General features: G+C 39.2%; 1 long non-coding RNA gene across 4 annotated transcripts; it reads left to right on the forward strand.

The window, feature by feature from the left end:
* The first annotated feature begins 109 nt into the window (after positions 1-109).
* Positions 110-19,823, forward strand: LOC128113761 (uncharacterized). Of its 4 annotated transcripts, none has more exons than XR_008219637.1 (4): positions 110-799; positions 1,741-1,952; positions 5,633-5,895; positions 11,176-13,542. It is a non-coding gene; the product is annotated as an uncharacterized LOC128113761 (long non-coding RNA). The 4 variants fall into 4 exon arrangements; XR_008219636.1 differs by lacking the exon at positions 11,176-13,542 and adding an exon at positions 17,355-19,823 and having other exon boundaries at positions 111-799; XR_008219634.1 differs by having other exon boundaries at positions 114-799; positions 9,035-13,542.
* Positions 19,824-20,137: the final 314 nt, after the last annotated feature.

Here is a 20,137-nt window from a genome sequence, read left to right on the forward strand (position 1 = left end):
CAGAAAGGAAGGAAGGGCACTCCAGGAAAAGAAACAGCATCTGGGACAACACAGAGTTTCAAAGAGTGGCATATTCAGAACGCAGTGAGACATGCCTTGTGGCTGAAGCGTAGGGGGCACGTGGGAGAGGAGAAGACAGGAAGACAGCAAGTTTCAGAGGAAAAGGCTGGGGAGGCTTTGTGGATGATAAGCACCACCCCAGCAGGCTTGGGGGATGATGGACTAGGGCACTGGCGAGCACCACCTCGTGCCTTCAGAGATGTCCCCTGGAAGTTCGGACAGACTGGAATGTAAAACCAACTGATATCCAGTTTCAAGAAAAGTAATCAAGTCGACGGTCTTGATCGCCGTGCACGGAGAGGTCACGCGTGACCATTCTCTAACCTGCGGGACTCTGATGATGATTTAGAAGGAAGAACACATGTAGAACTGTGGAGTTGTCCCTAAAACAAGCAGCAGCAGTCAGGACACTAAAGAGGGAGTATGAGCGGCTGAGTCAGGAAGAGAGAATAAGCGCAAGGCCACATCTCCGTGAAGCTCCAGCATGGCTTGACTTCGGTGCTGTTAGCGGAGATGAGAGGGTGAGAAGAAAAATGGATTTCTGGAGTTGATAAGATGCACTTCATTTGCATAATACATTCCCACATGGAAGCATCATAACTATACAGACAGGCTAAAGACTTTTCGGGCCCTCCCTGTTTTTCTGGTGTTGTATGTGCTATGACGCACTTGTTAGTGTGGGTATGTGCGTCTGCGCTTGAAGGTGGGCATGTGTGTGGAGGCTGGAGGTAAAGACCAGGTAACCTTGAAGATTTAGCTTTGTGTTTATGTGTATGTGTGCATGTGTTCCTGGAGGCCAAATGAGGGTGTAAGATCCTTTAGAATTGGAGTTAAGAGCTGCCTGGTGAGTGCTAGTAATCAAACTCAGGACCTGTGGAAGAGCAGCAGGCACTCTCAATAGCTAAGACATCTCTCAAGACATCCCTTAAAACAATTTGACATCAGGTGTCTTTACTCAGTGACACATCACCTATGCATTTGAAATAGTTTCTCTAACTGAACTCAAAGTTCATCTGTTCAGTTAGGCTGGCCGGCCAATGAGTTTTAGGGATCCACCTGTTCTGTGGCGCCCAGCCCCTCCGGTACTAGGGGTTGCAGGTGCACACAGCTGTGGCTGGCATTATATGTGGGCTCTGGAAATCTGATCTTACGCCCTCATGCTTCTGGTAGCAGGCATTTGATTGACCCATCCATCTCCTTGGCCTTTCTCTGCTTTTCAAAGCTTCCTTTTCCTGATCTGTTAAGAAAGCATCACATGTCATTGCCCCATGCAGTCAAAGCCTGACATGGCCTGCGATAGAACTAAGATTAAACACAAAGCATAAGGTGGAGGCAGAGACTCTCTAGATTTCAGATATGTAATCGGTGAGGTTGTCTCTGCTACAATTTCTTTTCTAACCACTTATTAAAGCTTCTATCACAGTGTATTGAAATTTTCTGTTTCTACCTCCAGATACAACAGGACTTTATTCTAAATAGTCTTGATATGATTTAAAGAAATAGACATGATTGGTTTTGTTTTGTTTTTTAATTATCCTTTAATTAGCAGTATTTCCTTTGAAATGGTTGTATTTTATTTTCTGATGTGCTATTTATAATAACTATTCACATTTGGAATGTCCAGGGTCAACTCAGTCATTTATGTTTCTTCCTCTGAATTCTCCCAAAACCTGTGGACAGCTCCAGGAGTATTCCAGCCGGCTCAGACACTAAGACATTTACTGAGAAGATGTCCGAGACATAGGCTACTGTGTCTAGCCAAGGACTGGGAGAGACAGGCTCTGGGGCAGATACGCAGCGATGTCCTACAGAGCCCCAGTGAGCAGTGACAGAGAGGACATTGGCCTCATGTGCCTGGACATGCTGCTCCACCTGTCAAGAAGTATCAGTCAGTGAGTACTAGATATAAAAGACCAACAAAAAACAAATATGATGACAGCAATATTAGCCAGGAAAGGGAGACAGCAGTAAGTAGAATAGAGGTACATTATCATTGATTGCTTTCAGTTTAATAGAAACATTTTTGTTTCAGCAACTTGTTATGTAGATATTTATGATTGTAATTGCCATCTAAAAAATAATGAAAGCCTCTCTGTCTCCCTCCCTCTCTCTCCTCCCCTCTCTCTATCACACACACACACACACACACACACACACACACACACACACACACACACATTTTTTCAAGCATATAATCAAAACTAAGTCATTTTAAGGAAATTGTTTTAAAGCATGATTTCTTTCTTCCAATTATATAAACATAGCAAGGATTTTCTCATGACTTTTTAAAATTATTTTTATTATTCCATTTTTAGATCCCTAATTAAATCAGGGGGCTTTTTACAAAAGCGGGTTTCTGAAAAACCTCCATTATTTGCTCTTCCTAAATGTTTTCCATTGCAAGGATTAGAGGTGATAAGTCACAGTCGGTTTATCTCCTACGGTTTCTTCTAGCACATTGTCAACTCCCCTCTCACCCTCATACGCACACCCCCTGCAAAGTCACTGCATATGGGACAGTGTAAAGGCTGGGGATAAGTGACACCATTAACACAGTGTGGTGGCTTTGATGTGGAGCTCTCGGCAGGGCTGCCAGGAGAGTGACAGACTTGCGCTCTAATGCAAAGACTATTTCCTATCTACTGGCTTCCCTTCTAATGGTCTCTTATTACTATTAGCAGCACAAAGCAGGCAGGCGTCATGGCTGCAAAACCCACTTTCTTGGGATTAGCTTCCTATTCTGTGCTCCTATTTTCTGTATGCACCAAGTTCTTATAAATACAAATTATTAAACTACTTGAAAGCGAATAGGTATCAAAATGAAGCCAGTGATTTTTGTCTGGATTCAAATGAAATTTGTATTATATCCTACACCACCAATCCCTTACCCATTTGCTGAGGCATGCGAGTCTAAAAACTCAGTTTGTTTTTGTTTTTTTCCAAAATATCTATGGTCAATGCTATCCTAGTCTCTGCACACAGATGTTCCAAAAAATCAGTTTTGCCAGTTTCTAGTCCTTGAATAAAATATTAAAGATTAATGTAAAATCTTATATCTAAAAATTAAATTGTGTAGTGGTTGAAGAATAAGAGGGTAAGCATCAAAAGCACTGAGAATAATAAAGTGGATTATACTATGAAAACCAAGGACAAGTTAACCAATGAACAGTTAACCAGTAGGTTTAAAACAGAAGCCAAACTACCCACAAGAGTAAGAACACTTTATGTGCAAGACTCTGTTAAAGGGGACTTAAAAGAACAGAAAGTACCCTTCGTTCCCCTAATTAACTTTGAAGAGTCTAATTAAGGGCAACACAAAAGCCTGAGAAATGCTGGTTATTAGGCATGTACTTTAAGTTGATCAGTGAGATGGTATTCTTGTAAACAAAGATGCTAATTTCACCCAGCCCGAAATAAACTTCTCTGCAAATATCTCACAACATAATCATGCAGTACCTTGGGAGCAGAACTCTATCTAGTGCAGGCTGCCTCTTGAGGTTACTAATTCTAGGCATTAATGGCACTCGATTTGAAGATGTAATAGAGGAGAAAGAACATTCTGATAATGTGTGCGTACACCACTCCTCGGTCTCCTTTCTCTTGTCTTTAACTTGACCTCAGCATCCCAAAGAACTGACCATTTCAATCCTAAGTATGCAGAGTTTCATCTCTAAAATGGAGGTAATTAGGACAAAGTTGAAGAACATTTGTACCTTATGAAAACACCACCGCCTCCACATGATTGTAGAGTCCCGGGCGTTGCTGTGGCTTCAATAATATCATTTGGGGGTTTAGATTTTAGCTTTACCACTCAAATTTAGAAGGAAGAAATAGCATTTCTTTGTAAAAAGGATTCTGACAGTAGTGTAAAGACAGGAACAATACTAGAAGGGGTGATAAAATCATGATTTTTATCTCGTTTCCCTTGAGTTACTCTAAATGGAGTGAATATTCATCCCAGAGTCAAAAGCTCTGACTTCTGGGAGCTAGCTGCACATTTGGATTCAGTGAACAGCAGTGCTTCATTAGGAAATGCAGATCAGATTATCTTCTGAGATGCTTCACCAGGATGCTGCAAAGAGATCACTTTGAAGAGCTGTGTATTTCTTGTGAATAGGGACTTCAGATTTTTATTCTCCCAACACTAGTATTTAGCCCCAGTGTATGTGAATACAGACCATTGTGGTGTGATGTTGTGGTCACCCCAACAGGTATTCCTAGTGTTATTTCATTTTTAATCATCCAAGGGCTGAAGGGGCTGGCCTGTGCAGCCTTACAGTAGACATGCTGGTAAAACCAACCCTCTAGCTGGGGTGAAAGTATGGTTTCTGTCTTACCCTGAGACTTTGATTCCAACATCTACATTTAAAAAGACAGTCTTCAATAAAGATAGCATCTAACAGCCTTGAGGCAGAGGACTGGAGATTGTAGATTTTTGAAAATACATTTTGACATACAGAAACTTCTAAGAGTTGTACCCTGGTGGACTCTCCAGAACTAACTGTCTGGCCTTCCCCTAAAACAAAGCCTGGAGAGAAGGCTTTGCCCAGGCTCAGAGATCGGAAACTTCTACATCTGGAGAAACAGTAGAAGTTACAGGTCACAAAAATGACAGAGAAAAATCACAGTGAAAGAGCTATGCTGAATAGAGTACCCAAGAATTATCAACAGAGTGGCCTGGGACTACCGTTCTGAAAAAGGCACCTGACTATACTTAGATGCCTTATGCATCACTTTAAACCATGTACATACACAGTTCACCCTGTCTGCAAAACGTCGAACTTTTGTTTGAAAAGTAGCAAAGAATAGTGCACAAACACAGGGTAAGAGGCAGGAGGCCTTCCAGAAAACTGAACTGTCGAGCCCTCTTCTTTAAGTCCGGGTCTGTAATCAAGCTGCTTTCAAGTGAGTATGAGGACAGTACTATATCCATAAATACTGGATTAGACTGCTCCAAACTCTGGCAATCCTGAAGGTGTCTGCTTCATACCTAGTCATGTCAGTCTCCTTCTGTTCTAATTGCTTCCTTGTTTAGGTGAGACAATGAGATCACTTCCTGGAAAGGAACACAGAAATGTACACTAACTATATTAAATTCTCAGAACAAATATTACCGAGTATGAAGGGTAGAACACATTCAGTCATACCCATTGTCAAGTGTGTTCGATCATCACCTGAGATGTGGTAAGCTTTGATCGTAGTTTTCAGGGATGTTTGCTTCTTCATATCCCTAATCCGTCTTAAGAGTTACCTCCAATGAAAGCATCAGAGACAAAATCTAGTTTTCAGGTGAGGAGATACAAATACGAAGATTTCAAATGTCTTTCATTAGGCAATCCTCTCTAATGCAGCATGGGTGTTTCAACATATTTATCTGAGACACTGGGCCTCGATCTTTTGACACACTCCGAGGGCTCCGCATGCCGTACCTGCAGAGAGTCACTGAGTTAGTGGTAACTGGTGGTTTCTTACAAACAGTCAGTGTTGTCTGAAGCCTGTGATGTCTGTAGCACAGGAAGGAAGGCCTGCTCAGCAAACATGCATATTTATTGTCCTTTTTCTCTTCACTCAGTCTGAAAATGGACTCTTCCTGCAGAAGTTGTGTTGTAAGGAAAACATAGAGCACAGCGGGAGAGACTACTCGGAGAAGAGTGCTTGCTGCGTAGACCTGAATTTGAATCCATAGAGCCAATGTAAAAACCGCTGGACAGTGTACACGAGCAGCGCAGTGCTGGGCTTAGAAACAAGTGGATCCCAGGGATATACTGACCAACCAGTCTAGCCAAAACAGTGATTCCCAGGTCCAGGGAGAGACCTTGCTTCAAAACCATAGAGGTAAATGAATAAAACATCCCAATGTCAACCTCTGACCTCCACGTGCACTTGTACAGGCACACACACACACACACACACACACACACACACACACACACACACACACATCAATGTTAATTAAGATAAAAAAATTGGGGAAGAAATATGGTAAAGAATTCAGAAGGTTAATGATCTGTGGATCTGTACTGAAAATCATTCTTGATGCATTATGTAGTTGTAGATCTATTTTTAAATTACACTCTTCCAAGAGAAGCAGCAGTTCATTGAACTAATCCTTGTCAGAGGTTCTAGTAATAAATGAGAGGGCACAGAGCAAAGCTTGGTGTTCTTCTTTCTATAAAAATGAAATTGCTGGGGCCACACTCAGTGGCATAGTGACTAGTGTGTAGAAGGGGCCTGGGTTCAATCCCCACTACCACCCAAATAGATTCACATGTGAAAATCTTGTATTTTCTTCACTTTAACAACAGATTCAGTATATAATCTAAATTGTAAAATATTAAGAAGTCTTAAGGAGATTACTATTATGAGTTGAGGGGTATTAGGGACCCAATAGGATGGATGGGAAAAAAGCAGGGGAATGAACAACAACGACAAAATATTTGAACCAACACTGCGTGGATGGCTGGGAAATGAAGACTGGCTAGCCCAAAGACCTAGGATAGAACATTACCAACCGGGGGAAAAAAGAAAAAAAATCTATGAAATGATTCCTAATGATCTATACTCATAGATCAGTGCCTTGTCCAGTTGTCATGAAAGACTTCCTCCTGCATCCGATGGGAGCAGGTGCAGAGACACACAGTAAAGAGAAAGTCCAAATTGGAAACGTCTATGGGGTCCCTCTTCTCAGAGATGGGCAAACCCACACAGAAGAGGAGGAAAACTTGTAGGAGTCAGAGGGAATAGAAGGGACCAGGAGAACACGGCCCACCAAAATCAACTAAGCAGGGCTCATCTGGGTTCACAGAGACTGAAGGGGCAAGCATGGGGCCTGCATGGGTCTGCATCAAGCCTCTGCAGGTCTTCTGCATATGTGCTATGGCTGTTAGCTCATGTTTTTATGGGACTCCTATAGTGGGAGCGTGTGTGTCTCTCACTCTTTTGCCTGCTCTTGGGACTCTTTTCCTCCTGTTGGTTTGCCTTGTCCAGCCTTGTTACGAGGGCCTTCGTCTTGTCTTGTCGTATTGTAGGTAGTTTTCCTGTGTCCTGCCTGGTCCCCACAGTCCCACAGTCCACTTATAAAATAATCACTCAGAAGTTTATGTTAACTATAACTGCTTGGCCATTAGCTCAGGCTTATTACTCACTAGCTCTTACATTTAAATTAACCCATAATTCTATATGTTTAGCTACGTGACTTGGTGCCTTTTCTAAGTTCAGCCTTGTCATCTTGCTTCCTCTGTGTCTGGCTGGTGACTCCTGACTCATCCTTCCTCTTCCCAGAATTCTCCTCATCTACTTGCCCTGCCTATGTCTGGCTACTGGCCAATCGGCGTTTTATTTATCAACCAATCAGAGCAACACACATTCACAGCGTACAAAAAGACATCCCACAGCATTGTATCTTGTTTCATCCTATTCGGTTGTTGCCTCTTGCAGGCCTGCTCTTTTCTGATGGGAGACAGAGCATGAGTGAATATAGGGAGACGGGAGGTGGTGGCTAACTGGGAGGAGTGGAGGGAGTTCAAACTGTGGTGAGTATGTATTATATGACAGAAGAATCTACTTTCAATTAAAAAATAACTAATGCCATTTATGCCAATTAAAATAATAAAAGTGAAGTCAGATATTCTTTCAAAACAAAGTGAAAAAAAAACTCCAGTTTTCTTTCTCAGTGTTTTCCAATGTATCTGAAACATGACTATTATGATGTCTTAGTCAGCATGGATCTAATGCTGCCAGAACAGTTGTCCAATCACAGTCCTTCCCAAATGACACTGTGATGTGACATAAAGTAAGTAAATATGAACATGTAGCCATCATTTCCTGCCATGGGTAGAAGGAAATTCATAAACAAGCACACACACACACACACACACACACACACACACACACACACACAGAGAGAGAGAGAAAGAGAGAGAGAGAATCTCCTACTAAATATGTATATAAAATATCAATTCACTTTTTAGAACAATTTTAAATTTATAGCAATATTGAGAGAAAGGTGCAGAGGTATCCCGTGTGTTATCTGTGCTTCCGTATGTGGCATCTCCTTTACTCTCCTCATCTCCTCCCATGGCAGAGTGGTGCATTTGTTTGTTACAACTGAGGAACCTGTGCTGACATGTCATTATCACCCATAGTGTACCTTAGGGTTCACTTTGGTGTTGTGTATTTGCTGTGTGTGGAAAAGAGTGTAAATACATAGACCCACCATTACATTATCATGCATAGTATTTTGAGAGACCTGAAATCCATTGTTCCTGCCTGTTCATCTCTCTTCCAACAACTTCTGGGGAAACACTGATCTCTGTAATATCTCTTTAGTGTTTTCTTTGTTGGTTAGTTAGTTGGTTGGTTGTTAATTCTTGAGATAGGAAGTTCTGTAACTTACTATATAGCAGAGGAGAATATTGAATTTTTGACTTTGTGTCCAACACCCAAGTGCTGAGAATATAAGCATGAACCATGATGCCCAGACCTCAACAATTTTGACTTTTACAGAGTGCCACATAGTTGCAGTTAAATAGTGTATAGCCCTCTCAGGCTGGATTCTTTGATTCAGTAGCATAGAAATTTAAATTTTCTCTATATCTTCTCAAGGCTTTAAAATCAGTTTTTACTGATAAAAATATTTCATTACCTAGTTGTATAGTAGTTTAACTATTTGACTACTGGAAGGCATCTGGTTATCTTCCAAGTTTTGGCAATTATGATTAAGACTATTAGAAACATCCATTTACAGGTTTGTATAGATAAAATTTTCAATTCCTGAGTTAACACAAGGCATATAATTAGTTGATCATATAGAAAGAGTATGTTTAGTTTTGTAAGTAACTGTCAAAGTGTTTGAAAATGCCATAATGAAACCCAATACTTTGCATATAAATTAAAAATTGTAAAAGTGAAATAAGATATTGTTTTGAAACCAAATGAGAAGAAGCCAAGTTCTCCATCTTGTGTTTTTTCCTAGGCATCTTCCAAGGTGGCTACAGTCTGTCTTCTAATCAGCGAAGACTGCAAGCCCATTGTTCTGCATCCACCAGTGTTTAATGTTGTCTCTTTCCTAGATTTTCTGCTTAATAGTTATGCAGTGGCATCACATCTTCACTGGTACTTTTGTAATGGCATGTCAGGAGGATGCTCTTTGCCAGCCACATTCCATCATAAGTGAGGCATCTGTTAATGTCTTTAGCCCGCTTTTGAGCTGGCTTGCTTGTTTCTAACTATTGTTGAGTTGTAGTTGTTTTTTTGCATGTTTTAGAAAAAAGTTCATCAGATAAGTCTTTTACAAATATTGTTCATAATGTGTGGCTTCATTTTGTTATTTTGACAGCATCAATTACAGACCCTGAATGCAAATTTAATAAAATTCACCTTAATATTCCTTCTTACATATATCATACTTTTGGCATTGACTGCGTCTAAAAGGTTATTTTACATTATCTATGTTTCCTCCAATATTGCATTTTAGGTGTCTTATACTTTTGAATTTTGGATTTGATTATGCGATTCATCTTGAATTACCTTAAGGGTATGTTTGTGTCTATGAATACTTAGTAAATCTACAGATGTTCAGTTGGAAAAGCACCATTCACCTGTGTCTCACCTATTGTTCTCGCCTTACTCTTTTGTCAAGGATCAGTTGCCTGATTCTTGTGAACCTTTTCATAGGTCTCTAGTATGTTCCATTGATCTATTCAATTAATTATTCACATATACCATACTGTTTTGACTACTATAATTTCATAAGCCCTGATGCCATGTACAGAAGTCACCTGCAATACACATTTCAAAGCCTTTATATGAATGAGGGAATGATCTACGATGACAAACTTTGTCCCCTGCTTCTTAGTCTCCCATTGTGGGTTAATTGCTTCCATCCAGGATAGACAGAATAGTAGAATAGAATCAATTTGCAGCCATGAAGCAGAGAGGGGGCAACTCAACCCAGGAATAGATATGACACCATTGAGAAAATGATCTATTAAGTTTCTAGAGCTAAACATTCACACAAGGGAAAGATTGGTACTAAAAAAAATGTAGATGGGCCAGCACTGGCTTTTGATAAGACTTACCATGTATCAACCATTCACAGTGACACATCCTAAGAATGGGTTTCAAAATGCATGCAATAGAGAGTCTACACAAATATGGGGAGAATATGAAGGATAAAAGTACTGACAACATGACATGTTTTAAAAGTTATTCATTATTAGCATTGTGAAATACCTGAAAAACATTTGTGATTTCTGTATGGCTTGTTTTAGTTTTTAACAAAAATTCTGCGTTGGTGTTAAACAGATTTTCAACCCTCAACAAACCAGATGGCTAATCCAAAATTATTACATGAAATATGAATAGCAAACTAAGAACTGTACTCTGCTAAAAGATAATGAGAATTTTTTAGCATTTACATTTTTACCAAATAACTTATATTTCTATTTCATTGGTATCTACTTTGGAATTATAATGAACAGTCTCAGTGATAATTACCAAATATCTATATTTAGGGAAAAGTAGCACATGTGTATCATAAATAATAGCACAAATTCATATTTCTGAATTGCCTGTTTTGCTAGATATAGACATTTGGTAATTATCACCAAGGTTGGCATGTAAAAAGGTGTTTATACAATTTCAAAAATGCATAATGCCTATCCAATAGACCATGCAATCATTATGTTTTGCAATTGAAACCCATATCCAGGTATGTTAGAATAAGGTGAGGTCTTGGCTCATTAGATGTAAAAGGAAGGTGTGTACTTCAGCTTGGTGAACACGATTGCTTTGTGAACCTCTGAGACAGCTTTGTCTATGACTGATAAATCACTTAGTAATCCAATGCTAAAATGTTTACTGCTCAAATATTATTTTTGTACCTTGGCACAAAGAAGTTCATTAATTCTGCATCACTTAGTCTCCTGTAGCTTTTAGTTCTGACTTATTGCCTGATTGGCAGAGAAACTTCCAGCAGAGAAGGTTTAACATAACCTGGCTCAGAAAGGGCTTGCTTTTGGCTCCTCACCTGGTATAACGGATGTCTGATCTCTGTCTCTGTCTGTCTTTGTCTCTCTATTTCTGTCTCTCTCTGTGCCTCTGTCTCTCTCTCAGTCTGTCTGTCTATCTCTCTCTCTCTTCCTCCCTTCCTCCTTCTCTCTCTCCCTGTTGCTTAGGTAGTATGCAGAGCATACATACAGAAAACACATACAGGAAGCCTTTGGAAGATATGATCGATTCTATATATTTAGTGTTGCCAGATCTTGGCAGTTATTATGTTGAACACAGAAAGACACATGAAACACACTCAACGTTACCAGGTGACACCAACAACAGTGATGGCAGCTGTGACTTGGACAATGGAGAAGACCAACTGTCTGGCAGTGAGGAAAGAAAGTCAAGTTCCTAAACTGCAGCTACCTTGCTTGTTGCCAAAGCAGGAAGGTGGTGCATCTCAGCGGGTCGCTAATGAGAAGCAAAGGAGAAAAGAAAGGCAGTGCCAAGAGGTGTAAGATAAAAGAAGGGAGATAATTAAGAGGTAGAATTTAAACTTCAAATGTAATCCAAATTTTTAGCAGTAAGAATAAGGATCCGGGCCAATTTGAATTAACTATTAACATGAATTTGACAACTGTGTGTGAGATGCCTAGAAGAAAACTGTATCATAGTAGAGCAAAAGGAACAGAAAATAAGACCAATGGGAGTCAAACCTTAGTTAACATAACAATTAAAGGAACTGTCATAACAACTTCCAGGATAAGTCAGTGTGACATGTTTGTGAGTTCTTGGCAGGGTTCTAAGAATCACTTTTTTTTTGCTGTGTTAAATATCTTTACATATTAATCCATCCTATATGATGAAATGCAATATACTATGTTACATAATTAACTGTAGCATGCATTGAAGAGCCGTTCTCTTCCTCTCATACAGTGATTCAGGTTATCATTGATGTTATCTGTTACATCATGGGGCTTTGCTGCTGTAGTAGTCTTCAGTGAATGCAGAATAATGACCTCATATTCTTACACGAAACTCCACACTCACCTCTTTCTCCAGATGTTCACTTGTAATGAATTTTTTATGATGTGCTATGTCAAAATTTTTGGTTAGTATTCAATCAAATATCAACCAAGGTGTCGCATGAAGGAAATTTACAAAAGTAATAATAACTCCATAACCAGCTGACTTCTGGCCCCAAGATCATCCTGGACATCCTTATCTATGGTTAGAAAACCTTCAAGAGCAGAGCATAGGCTTTCATGAGAAAGAAAGCTACGTTCCCTTCACCTCTGCTGGCTCTCTTTGTGTTCGGAAAAGTGATTGGCTGTTTATCAGTCACTATTTTTTTTTGTTTTTTTCGAGACAGGGTTTCTCTGTGTTGTTTTGGTGCCTGTTCTGTATCTCACTCTGTAGACCCAGCTGGCCTCAAACTCACAGAGATCCGCCTGGCTCTACTTCGCAAGTGCTGGGACTAAAGGCATGTGCCACCACCGCCCGGCTAGTGTTTCTTTTGAAGTTTCTTATGTACTCTAAAAATTATCCCCTCTAGGTGTGTAATTGTCAAGGATTTTCCTCCCTCCTATAGACCATTTCTTCACCCTGTTGTTTCCTTCGTTGTGAAGAAACTTTTCAATTTCATGTAATCTCATTTGGCAGTTATTGAAATCTTTTTCTAAGCTACTGGAGCCCTACTTCAGAAAGTTCTTGATATACATGCATATTTAAGTGTCTTCACTGTTTTCTTACAGCTGTTTACAGAGCTTCAGGTCCTACATTAATGTTTTTAATTCATTGAAAGTTGATTTTTTTATAGACTGAGAAAATATTGGATACAAAACAAACAGAACAAAATCTGAAGAGGCTGTTGCAGTCTAGGCAAGCCCCTCATACAAGGCTGGTGGGTATGCAAATGAGTACAGCCTTCATATCTCCTGGCTACTCCGCTCCTAGGGATATACCCAAAGGAGCCCTAGTTGACAACCACAGACACCTGCTCATTCGTGGTTATTGAGGCACTGCTCAAAACAGCCAACTTACAGAGTGAGTCTAGGTGTTCATCAACAAACAAAGAGAAAAGGAAAATGTGGCATATCCATGCAATGGAGTTTTAGTCACTCATAAAGAAAACAGAATTTCCAGGGGATGAGTGAAACTAGGGGTCATTACATGAAACAAACTAAGGTAGGCCCAGAAAAAGACTTCTCACTTGTTTGTCCTCATATGTGGGACACACATGAAAACAGATGATGAAGGAGACTGGAGGAGTGAACGTCACAGTACCAGATTACCTGAAGAAAACATCACTAATAGAACCCATTGCTCTTTACTAATCAAAATTGAATAACTGGAGAAAAGAAGTCCTCCTGCGGGCAGAAGCTTTGGGCTGTGACAGCCCGTGTAGGCTCCCCAAGACCTCTCTGTACTTGTGGCATCCTCTGTGGAGTTCACCTTGTTCTCTTTAATAAATCTGTTGCTACTTGTTCTGCTTCTCTGGCTTAAACTGGCTGACACACTCAACTAAACAGACAGACAGACAGACAAACACACACACACACACACACACACACACATACACACACACACACTTTCGTAGGTTAAACCTCATGACACAGGAACTCACAAGTGAGAGCATAGTATGTCACTCACTGAGTCAGCTACAGTACAGGTACAAGCGTCTCCTGTCTCTCCTTTCTTAGTGACAGTATTGGAGCCACAAGTCATGCTAATCAATGCACCAGGCAGAAGCAGCCTGCACTCCAGTGACAGGGTACAAGGCAGTGCTGCTTGGCATGCACAGGACCCCATATGAATGAGAAGCCCACCCCTTTTTGATTAGCCTCAGGTTTGACAACATCACATTAAGACTCATTTACCATCTAAGGGTAGTCTGTTGTCCCACCGAATAGGCGTTTGTAACTTTTTCACAGAACTGTCTTTCAAATGACTATATACACAGAAAGGCAGTACTTGGAAACCACTGGGCATGGTCGTTTTTAAAAGTTACAACAAAGTAGCATTAGAACAGGATGACCGGCATTTTCCTGTAACCTGGAGAAGGGAGAAATCAATAGTGTAATTCACATACTGATTTTAAGTATTATCAAGATTGCATTACTTTAACAAATACATTTTATACTTGTAAAAATTGACCTTAGTTTTACCACAGATTACACTTATAATCCACAGTTCCTAATGATCAAAGATGAAAATCACCACCATACTACAGGAAGAAGGAAGAGACATCCAGCTAATGGTGTCCCATAAAAACAAACAAAACAAAACAAAACAATCCCTAACATTAATTTTAGGAATCAATGGGGGAAAAATCCCCTTTTCAGCTTTCTTTGGTCCTGTTCATGTAGTTGGGTTCCGGGTGCACACTTTTACATGGACAGACACTTAGACCAGTCTAGAGGGCTGGAATGCTACCAAGTTGTAATAGATGGATTTCTGTTTGTGTTCTTTACTATGCTTTGTTCATTAATACAAGCACATGTTCTACAGCTCTGATGGCATGTTTCTCAATGTACGAGAACAGCATCAATGTGGGGGAGAGGGGTGTGCCTATAGTCCCAGGTGTTTGAGAGGTTGAGAGGGAGAATTACTTTAGGTCAAGATTTTGACAGCAATAAAGTTGTAACCTTTAGAAAGATGAAAGGAAGGGAGGAAGGTAGGGGGAGAGAGAAAGAGAGATGAGGAGAGAGAGGAATTAAAAGGCAAGTGAGAGATAAAGGGACTTCGCTTTCCTATTAAAAGATCACCGCCAGGTGGTGGTGGCGCATGCCTTTAATCCCAGCACTCGGGACCAGGCAAATCTCTGTGAGTTCAAGGTCAGCCTGGTCTACAAAGCGAGTTCCAGGAAAGGCACAAAGCTACACAGAGAAACCCTGTCTTGAAAAACCAAAAAAAAAAAAAAAAAAAAAAAAAATCACCATCATGTGTGTAGATACACATACATACATGCATACATATAGTAGACAGGAGAAAAATAATAAAATTTTCACATTTGTGAAATAATGTGATTTAAATTCTTTTCTTAGCCTTTTCCTATTTTTCTAAAATGAAGATGCATTACTTTCAATCAGTAAAAATCTTTATACTATAACCAGCAAATCAATTAATTTTATATGAAGTATTTGATACAGATAGATAAGGAAATTAGCACTATCAGAAGAGGACCTTGAATGTATTTAGCACTTCTCAGACAACTTTCCATCTACACGTTTCCATCTTTGGATAATTAATATACACCTTTTTTAACTGAATTGCCAACAGTACTTTTTAATGAACATCTAATCCTTCCCTAGCAACTCATGATTATCTTACGCAGTGAATGTAACTCTAAATGCACACTTCTCATCTTAACGAATATCTACATTAAGGAACTCAAGTTCCTTAATGAAGTGCATTTTTAAACAAATGGATCAGACCAAGTTATAATTAATATAATCAAATGTTCTTTATATTAAAATACACTGCTAAATTCTTGTGCGTAGATTCTTTATTTCTATTCAGTGGAGCACGATGTCCAGCTACAAAGTTTATAAATGTAGTTCACACAACCTCTTCTAGGTTGATACAGTCTACTCCACGATTTCTTGACCTGCAAGGAACATATGTTGAGTTTAAATTATCAGCATTAATTATTGTGCAGCTTTATTAGTCAGTGTTTAATTTTGCAGCATCCCCAGTTTTATTCTGTGAGTTCTGTATTACAGAGTGAAGTACGACGCCACTCTGTTTGTGACAGTTGCCAAAAGCAGAGCTCTGCTCTTCCGTTTTACTGTCTCCATCAAATGTGAAGCCGATAGCGATCTAGCCTCGGGGGCACAGAGTACATATGTACACACATACATACAAATACCCAATGCACACACATGAAAAACCACTTCAACACAAGAGGCAGAGGGGATGAAGATGATGGCTAGGAGAGACTTAAACGTTCAGTCTCAGAAGCCCAACCGCAGGGGACTGAGAGCCTTGGCATTTCTGATGTTTTAAAGTCTCTACAAGCTGAAAGGGGGGAAAAAATGACAATTCTTGTCTGAACTGCTTTCATCTGCTTTCTAACTTTGGTGACACTTTTCTGGTTCTTTTTTTTCCTTATCCTTGATTATATATCAACCTCCTAATGCTCGTGTTACCTTGCCTGTTTGAAGATGTCAGTGTCAGGACCAAATATAGCCCTGGTTTAATCTGTTTTACCAAAGGAGCTCTGGAAGGATTTTGAGGTGTTTTGTCAACTAACTTTTGGATTTGTGTATTTCAGAGAAAGTCTTTAATGTTTTTCAGAAGATTGGTAAATAAGACAAATTATACTTTTTTTTTTAATGAACTGAAAAAACCAAGGGTGTCCTAAGGCTGTAGTACGAAAGCTGGGTAAGGACAAGCGCTGTCTCTTTCTACAGTATCATTGTGGTTTTGCTGTAGAAATCCTGGGGGGGAAAAACTGTCTGCATCTTAATAAATATAACATGCCATCCCTACTGTAAACATGTGTACAGGCCTACCGCCAAAGAACTACAGAATTAGTGACTTCTGAATGCCTACCAATTCACTTAGACACCCAAGTGGACTGAAATACCCATAGAACCATGAGTGGCTTTTGAAATAGTACAGCCACATAAATTCCCATCCTTACATACAATGTGTGTACAGAAACACAGCAAAAACAGCCACATGGCATTTTCAATGAGTACTTTCCCAAAATACCAATTGACTATTTGCTGTTCTAAGAACTGTGTAGTGAGAACGAGAGATAAATATTAAAGTATAAATAAACATACAAAACAGAGAAAGCAACTTCTTAGTTTGGGGGCAGACAGAGCTTATGTTCGCCCAGTGTGGTTGGAACAAATGTAGTCAACATTTATTTAACTTCTAAAAAAGAAAAAAACTTCCCAGTTATCCATGGAGCACAGGGACTTCTTCACTTTAATTTTTTGGTCTCATGAAGCTGAGAGTTGACTTGGGCTTTATTGATGACCCAGAGATGAGAATGAAAAGTTTCATGTGATGGAGAAATTAAATAATAATGACCAGAACCAGCCTATAAATCGACAGTTATTGGCTTAACGGGCAGAGTGTCATTTCTTCCCAGAGATTTACTGATAGAGGAGGAACTACTTCAGATGACAAGTTAGCACAGATAAACATACCAAGAGATGCTCCTGTGCATCTAAAGTATATTCAAAATGCACTAAGGAGAAAACATGGTTCGTTATCATTAACAAACAGAGACAGCGTTTAAGATTTCGACATCACATCACGACGAGTGTTTTCTTTCTCCATAGGAGTCATGAACGACCCTCATCCTCCTGCTATTGCTCCAAGTTAAAGACCACAAAACAATTATTTTCACACAACAGAGTATTACCCTTTCAAACTGTCGGCTGGAAACCTCGCTCTGCTACCTGCCTTCACTTGTTCTTCCACGTGGGTGATATTTTAAAAATACTGATTCCCTGGTGCTTCGCTTTGGGCATAGCACACAAAGGGGATGCCGATGGGAAGAGCAGTGAAAACAGTTCAACCTTCCTCCCGGAGAACACGACACTTGGCTCGTTTTGTTCTTCCTCAAATCAACAGACTTCCGGTTCTGCCAGACCCAGTGACTTTAAAATGATACACATCCCAACACATAGCACAGAACGGGAAGTAAGTTGTAAATGTGTGTGTTTAATTATATTAAATCTACATTATAACAAGACCAAAAGTACTAAAAATTGTAATAAATATGAAAACAAGTGACTTTTTCCTTTAGTTGGCAGTTCTTTAGCTAAGCTGGTGGAAGAACTTACATTCTGAAGAGGTCTCTTCCACTAACCATATCCACCCACTAACTGCTTTTCTTGTGGTATGATAGCAATGCATCATTTCCTGTACCACAATTATTGCTGATTAGCTGTCAAAATCATAAAGCTGCATCTTCATTTCTGGAAGCTTCCTTTTAAATATGAGTCTTTTGTGATCCCACTTGAATTAAACATCAGAATAATGCTGCATTCTATATTTTTTAGAAATACAGCAAACTGTGTTTGGCTATGTTGCTCAGGCTGGCCTGGGATTCTTGAGCTCAAGAAATCCTCCTGCCTCAGCCTCCTGAGTAGTTAGAGCTTTTGACTCATGCCAAGCTTAGCAGGCTTCTGATTTTTGAGAATATTATAGTATAGAATTAGATTACACACATATGTAAAAATCATTTATAGATGTGTTTATACATTCTCTGAAGTATACTGTACAACTTGGAAGGATGTCTGGTTGAATTTGAATCCTAATTCTTCAAAATATTGGGCAACCTACATAATTTTCTATGCTTTAAAAATCAGGGATCAGAAGTTTTCCTATGCAATCAGGTTGTTTGAGGGTTTTTTTTATGTTTTAACAAGTATTTTAAAAAAGCAGAACTGTACCTGGCATGTTTTGAATCAGTAAGTGTTCCTGTTTTACAATTATCATTTCCATCATTATCATTGACACCTTCATTATCAAAACCACAAAAATCTTATCACAAGTTGCCAATAATGAAGTATTGAAATTTTGTAGGTTCATGGAGTCCAAAGGCATCTTCAAAGTAATGCAGGATTGAAACACACAAATTCCACTCTCACCCACATCCACAGTCATTCTGATGAAAACGTACCTCTTATGTTGGTTCCAAACAGGTTTCTCCTAAGATTTATTTTTTTCATAAACTTTATACTCTATAAATAAATAAAAGTTATGTCTGTGCTTAGAGGCTACTTTTATTTTGAAACTCAAAATCTTTAATTAACTTCCATAATTTCTACAAATTTTCTACACAGTAAGATAGGAGTTGGAAAATGCCATTTTGGTAGTTTGGACCAGCTTCCATGAGATCTAGCCAGCTCTGTCTGCGTGTGAAAATACAGCCAGTATTAGGCAAAAGAAATAAATCAGGTTTGGCCTTTTATCATAACCTGTTGATTAACTACTAGCAATCTATCATGCTCTGGGTCACATTACTACAGAAAACGGAGTGTCGGCTCCCAGAGTGCCCCTCTGAGAACCTCAAGTTCATGGGAATGCACAGTAGAAGGGACCTCTGAACTCTTTCCCACAGTGAAATGGCAGCTGTGATGCTCTGGCCTCAGCTGCCTCAGTGTTGACTCTGTATGAGGTTGTGGTGCTTCCCTCACAGTGCCCCAGGCCAGTTCTGGATATCGGTTACTCTGAACAATTATTGAAAGATCTATGGTCTTCCTATCACCCAATTTGATTTAAAAAAAAAAATGCAGCTTCTTATGTTGAATGAACAAACCAGAGCTGAAGCATGAGGCGGGAGTGTGTGGTCTGGCTGCCCTTTGCTATTTCCCTGAGTCTTTAATCCTGTCTTTACAAAACCACGGGAGGCTTCATTTTACCAAAAAGTCTCTCACATCAGAATAATGGGGTGGGGTATAAAAAGACAAATGAAAACTCCAAACTTTTAAGGAAAGGGTTGAATTACAATCTTTTCAAGATCCTACTGGAGTGGTGAAAACCATGGGAAAATTTTCCACCTCTAAAATGGAAATAATTTATACCTTACAGAACTGTTGTGAAATTTAAATTGCAACCATGGGACAGTAGCTACATAACTTTAGCTCTTATTAATACATTCATGGGACTCTAATGGCACGAGTATCCAGTTTGGTCTTTGTTGGAGACTTTGTTTTATTTTATTTGTTAATTTTTAAAAAGCATTTTAAGCTTACTTAGCTTGTGTGCTAATTCAGCCACTCAAAACTCAGAAATGAACCCTTTAGTTTATTTTATTCTTAAGTACCATAACTAAGTTAATGATTAATATTGCTAAGTTTTTAAATTTTACTTTATGTTTATTTTATTTTGCTTAATGGTATTTACTCATTAGACAAATTATTATGCTGAGGTTTTAAATATAATTTTCATTATCAGTATTATAAATTTCCAAAGCTATAAGAAAACCCTTGTCTTCATGAGCTTCGTTGCTATTTTCCAAAATGTGAAACATCATTTATTATAGTAGAATAGAGTTAATAAATGCTAATTAAGTGCCTACCTGCTCTAGATGTGTTATTGGCATTGGGCACTC

Source organism: Peromyscus californicus, unplaced genomic scaffold, assembly GCF_007827085.1.
Source record: "Peromyscus californicus insignis strain IS unplaced genomic scaffold, ASM782708v3 Scaffold_18__1_contigs__length_77618521, whole genome shotgun sequence".
NCBI classification, from domain to species: Eukaryota; Metazoa; Chordata; class Mammalia; order Rodentia; family Cricetidae; genus Peromyscus; species Peromyscus californicus.